A 6,000-nucleotide genomic window follows, 5' to 3' on the forward strand; every position below is an offset into this window, starting at 1 on the left:
ATCCAGCTCAGATCCTGTGTCTGGATGGCCAGTGCTGGGCTGACAGTGAGGCTGGGCAGGAGTTCAGAACAAGCAGGTTCTGGGTCCTGCTCTGATATGCTCTGTGTTGCTGGTTCCTCCTTGAGCCCTCAGCAGCACCCCACAGATCTGCTCTGGACAACTTCAGAGATTTACCAAACCTTGGAGCTGGAGGTGATCTTGGAGAATCCAGTCCCTGCCAGGGCACACATCTTCTCTGCAGCCTCCCTGGCAAAGGATGCTCCAACTCCTGTTCACATACTCCCAAGGATAGGAGGCTCACTACCTCTCAAGGCAGCTTGACTCTGCCTCTCATTAAATCCTGTCTTATACTGAGCTAAAACCAAGTACTGACCCCTTCTGACATCAATGATGTGTTCTCTAAAGTGCCCTCCTGCCCCTCCACCCTCCCACACTCTCCCTTCTCCTTCAGAATCCCCAGTCTGCAATACAGTGTAGTAGCCCTAACCAGCCCTACCTTTCTTTAGGAGAGTATGTGGATCTGTCTGGGTCACCTTCCCTCCTCTTGATAAGCCCTCATGCCCTGATCCCGCCCATTTTCCCCAAGCTGGATCCATGTCCCCACCCATCATCCCCAAAGCCAGGTGGAAGCCCCAGCAGACACTTCCCCTGACAGCACAGGGATGGCCCCGCCCTTCTGCTCAGCAGCTAAGGGCTCTGAAGAACAACCTCTGGGGAAGCAACTGGTACAGAGAAGACCCAGGGATTTGTTGTCAGACAGACTTGGTCACTGTGACCTGGCCAAGTCACTTAGCTTCCCAGAACCTCGGCTTCCTCCTTGTAAAATGGAGCTGTGTTCCCTATATCATAATAATATTTGCTGTTGGGTTTGTTTAGGGTTTTTCTTTGAGTAGTCGTTATGGGCCAGACATTTGATATATACTAAATCCTTGCAGCATTATCTCCGTTTTACAAATATGGAAATGGAAACTCAGAGCGTTAAGCAGCCTGTATGGAGCTGGGATTCTGAACGTGGTTTTGTCTGAACTCAGGCTGGGCTCCTAACAAATGCTGAACCCAGCCTTGTGATCCAGCACAAGCCAGACCAGAGGCAGGGAGCCATGAGGCCTCTTGGATGGGAAGGACAGAGTTGCACATGGAGTGGGAGGTGGTTGGCTAATGGACTGTAGACCTAAGAGCATCAACTTTTGAGGGCAGTGGGCTCTTCTGGGGCTTCTGCTAGATACACATTCTCCTGGGGATAAGGAAGGAAAAGGGGAAAGGGACCAGCATTCGTTGAACGCCTTCATTAAATTATGCCCGGCACTTCACACGCATCATTTCATTTAACTCTCCAACAGCTCTGTGAGAGAAGCACGTTATATCCACTTTATAGATGAGGACACTGAAGTTCAGAGAGGTGAAATGACTTATCCAAGGTCAGACAGCTCTTCCAGGAGCCAAGATCCCAATCTAGGTCTGCCTGGTTGTGAAGTGCCTCCACCATGCTCTGTTTGAGGGTGGGGGCTGGTGACGATCCAGGACCATCCAAGTCTCTAGCCTGGGGATGGGGCCTGCCCTCAGCTTTCCTGACCCCCAAGTTGGACCCCAGCCTTTCCAGGAGTCCTGAATTTTTCCTGAGGCCTCTACCTGAGCTGCAAGGTCATAGAGGCTGCGCAGGAAATAGAGAACCCTGATTCTCAGTCTGGAGGCCATTCCGCTGTGGATTCCTTTATATCCAGGACGATCCCTGATAGAATCTTCCCAATTTTCTGAGTTAGAAAAGTAATTCATGTCCATCAAGGAAAATTCATAAACAGAGAGAGGTAGAAAGAAGAATATAATTACCCTCTAGTTCCTTCCATACAACAAAGAAAATTTCACTTACGACTTCTGGATGTTTCCCTCTAATTTTTTTGATGCCTAATTGATGGTGGCTTTTTTTCTCACCTTGTTGATATTGCACTTTACATACAATTTTACTGTGACAGATATTAGTTGGTTGACTATCCATTTCTCCCTTCTTCGTTGATAGAACCATGTTTTTGCTGACATTTGTTTGGGGAAGTCAATATGTCATGAACAATCTAAGCCCAAATGACAGCTCCATTTCTCCCATTCCCAGAATCTCTTTCAGTGAGGGCAGTCATGTAACCTGGTCCTGTCCAGTGAGATGCATGGGGAACTCAGCCGAGGGGTTTTTGTGAAAATATTTCTTTTCCTAACAAAAGAGATAGTGACTGTAATAAAACCCCTTCCCCCTAGCCCCCTTTCTCTCGTCATAAATAAAGATGTCATGTCTGGAACTGGGCAAGTCATCTTGAGACCATGAGGAAAACACTCAGAGAATCACAGGGGTTGTCTCACTAACATTATCTAGCTGTGAACTAATACAAGTAGCTGCTTACCTCAAGACTTCTTGTTATGTGAAAAAAATTAATTCCTGTATATCTAAACCACTGTTAGCTGGGTTTTCTAAGCAAATCCTAATGGATTAAGGTATTCTGCCTTTTGAAAAACAATATTATATGACAAACATTTTACCATCCTCTTACATACTTTTTATAACCATTATTGTCAAGTAATTATTCACCTATTGTTGGATGTATAGTTTTAGTCCCATTTTTTTCTATTACAAATGATACCAAATTGGCTATCACTGCAATGTATCAAGATTTCCTGACATAAAAATTTTATTGAGTTGAGTTACAGTTATAAAATAAAGCTACCAGTTTCAGACTTTTGTTCCCAATCAGGATGAAATAACAGGGACCAGAATTACCCTCCCTCTTATAATAACTAACAACCTAGATAAAATATATGAAATAATGTTTTCCAAGACATTGGACATCAGGCAACAAAAGACAGTTATTTATGAGAGCTGAGAAACCAATGTCTAGCCCTACAGTTGTCCCAGCTTACTGCTTAGGAAGTTACCAGGCTACCACAGGGAGTGAGGACACAGAGGAGGCTAGTGATTTCCTTTGGTTGAAGAGATAGAATTGGGTATCTGGGGTGGCTGCTATGGACTGAATGTTTGTGTCCCCTCAAAATTCATATGTTGAAATCCTAACCCCCAATGGGATGGTATTAGGAGGTGGGGCCTTTAGGAGGTAATTAGGTAACGAGGATAGAGCCCTCAGGATGAGATTAATGCCCTTATAAAAAAGGAAGAGACATGAGATATTTTCTCTCCACCATGTGAGGGTACAATGAGAAGACAGCCATCTGTAAACCAGGAATAGGGCCTTCATGAAGAACCTGACCATGCTGGCACCCTGATCTCAGACTTACAGCCTCCAGAGCTGTGAGAAATAAGTGTTTTTTGTTTAAACCACCCATTCTGTGGTATTCTGTTATAGCAGCCTGTGATGACTAAGACAGAGGCCAAAGTGGCTAGAGTTCACAGAGATGAGTACTGGGAAAAAGAGCTACACAGAGAGAGAACCCTGGAGGACTGCAGAATGTCCCACTCGGGTCTTCAGATGCGTACTGATCAGTGCACGTGTGTGAGGAAACCACCAGAGGATGGGGGAGGGGGAAGACAAAGGGGAAAACAAGTGAAAGGATTAGAGAGAACCATTCTCAGAGTCACACAGGACCTGAGATATTTCCCATTTCCACTAGTCAGATCAAATGTTGCTCTGGTCTCACAAAACAAAATTCAAAAGAATAACACTGTTTACAAGTAACTTAACTATAGAAAAAAAGCTAAAGAATATTTATCAGAAATTCAAAATATCCAACACTTAATAAGGTAAGATTCAAAATGTCTGGCATCCAATAAAAATTACCAGAAATGCAACGAAGCAAGAAGACACAACCCGTAATGAAGGGAAAATCACGCAGTCGAAACCGATGGAGAAATGACACAGATGATAGGATAAGTAGCCAAAGACATTTCAGAGTTATTGTATCTTATACCATATGTTTAGGAAGCTATAGGAAAGACTGAGAATATTAAAGAGAAATGTGAAGGATATAAATATAACTTCTAAAGATGAAAACTATAATGTCTTCCATGAAAAATGCACTGGATGGGATTACAAAGATGAGTAAACTTGATAACATGACAAAAAAAGCTAACCAAAATAAAATAGAGATAAAAGAATTTTAAAATGAACAAAGCATCAGTGAGCTGTGGGACAACTTCAAGTGGCCCAATACATGTTTAATAAAAGTCCTTAAAGGCAGATAGAGGGAAAACAGAAAAATATTTGAAGAAATTATGGCTAAAATTTTTCCAAATGTGATTAAAACCATAAGCCCATAAACTTGAAAAAGCTCAATAAAAAATAAATATGAAGAGGGGGTGGCCCGGTGGTGCAAGCGGTTAAGTGCGCACACTCCGCTGTGGTGGCCCAGGGTTTGCCGGTTTGGATCCCGGGCGCACACCAACACACCACTTGTCAAGCCATGCTGTGGCGGCGTCCCATGTAAAGTGGAGGAAGATGGACACGGATGTTAGCCCAGGGCCAGTCTTCTTCAGCTAAAAAAAGAGGAGGATTGGCAGATGTTAGCTCAGGGCCGACCTTCCTCATAAATAAATAAATAAATATGAAGAAAATTACAAGACTCATCATAAGCGAATTGCTTAAAACCAGTGATAATCTTAAAAGAAGCCAGAGAAAAAGACATTATATTTAGAGAACCAAAGGTGGAGTGACAGCAGACTTCTCATCAACAACAATACAAGCCAGAATACTGTGGAGCAATGTCTTTAAAGTTCTTTAAAGTTCTGAAAGAAGAAGAAGAAAAAAAACACCTGTTAAACTAGAATATTTTACCCAGAGAAAATATATTACAAAATCTAAGTGAAATACAGAATTTTCAGAGAGATGAACGCTGAAAGACAATGACAGAAATATATCTGGAAAATCCCCAAATATTTGGAAACTAAAAACACATTTCTAAAAAAACCTGTGAATCAGAGAAGAAAACAAAAAATTAGAAAGTATTGGAACCAAATGAAGATGAAAACACAACATATCAAAATTTGTGGGATGTAGTTAAAGTAGAGCTTAGTGAGAAATTTATAGCACTAAAATGACTATATTAGAAAAGAAAAAAGATCTCATATGAATGACTCCTGCTTCCACCTTAAGAAACAAAATAAAGATGAGGAAGTTAAACTCAAAGTAAGCAGAAAAAAAGGAAATAATAAAGATCAAGATCAATGAAGTAGAACAGAGAAAACAATCTAGAAAGAGCTCTTCTGCAGAAGGCAGCATAGGAGGACCCTGAGCTCACCTTCTCCCATGGGCACAACAAACCTACAACTACCTGTGGAAAAATTTCCTCTGAGAGAGATCTGGAAGCTGGATTAAAAGAACCTCCACAACAAGGGACAACACAGAGAGGGGTGGAAGAGGCAGAGATATAGTCCTGCTGAGGAAAAAACTACATCCTAGTTTCACTGTCAGGAGTGATTGGTAGAGAGCTTTCCTGGATAAGTGTGGGATTCAAGCTCCACTTTAGGCACCCCAGCCCTTAGATCCAACATGAGAGAGACAAGACTCCAAATCACCTGGCTTTGAAAACCAATGAGGAATACACCTGGGAAAACTATAGAATTTCGGGGAAAGGAAAACCTGCTCTTAAAGGGCTCATGCAGAGACTCACTCAACCTGGAAATCAGCACAAAAACATCAGATAGAAGAGTGCATAGTCCATTGGTAAAAGAGACTCACTTAGTAAGCTCAGAGTACATCCTGGAGAGGCAGGAAGTGGCTTGCTCCCCCCGCTCCCAGGGACTGAGGCACCGGTGGCAGCCGTTATTGTGACCTTCTTCAGCCATGATCTCAAAGACACTGGCAGGTGCCATTTGGAATCCTCCCTCTAGCCTGCTAGTGCAGGAGCCTCACTTGCCCACTAGAGCACCTGAGGCAATCAAGCACAGCCAGACAGCACAGGCAGCCTGCCCCAGGGACCTGCCCCACCCACCAACACATCTGAGGCAGTTGCACACCCCTGGGGCACACAGCCAGCTCATACAGGAGACCTGCCCCACCCACTAGTGCC

The sequence above is a fragment of the Ceratotherium simum genome, chromosome 22, assembly GCF_057802395.1.
Source record: "Ceratotherium simum simum isolate JZ-2026a chromosome 22, ASM5780239v1, whole genome shotgun sequence".
Classification (NCBI taxonomy): Eukaryota; Metazoa; Chordata; class Mammalia; order Perissodactyla; family Rhinocerotidae; genus Ceratotherium; species Ceratotherium simum.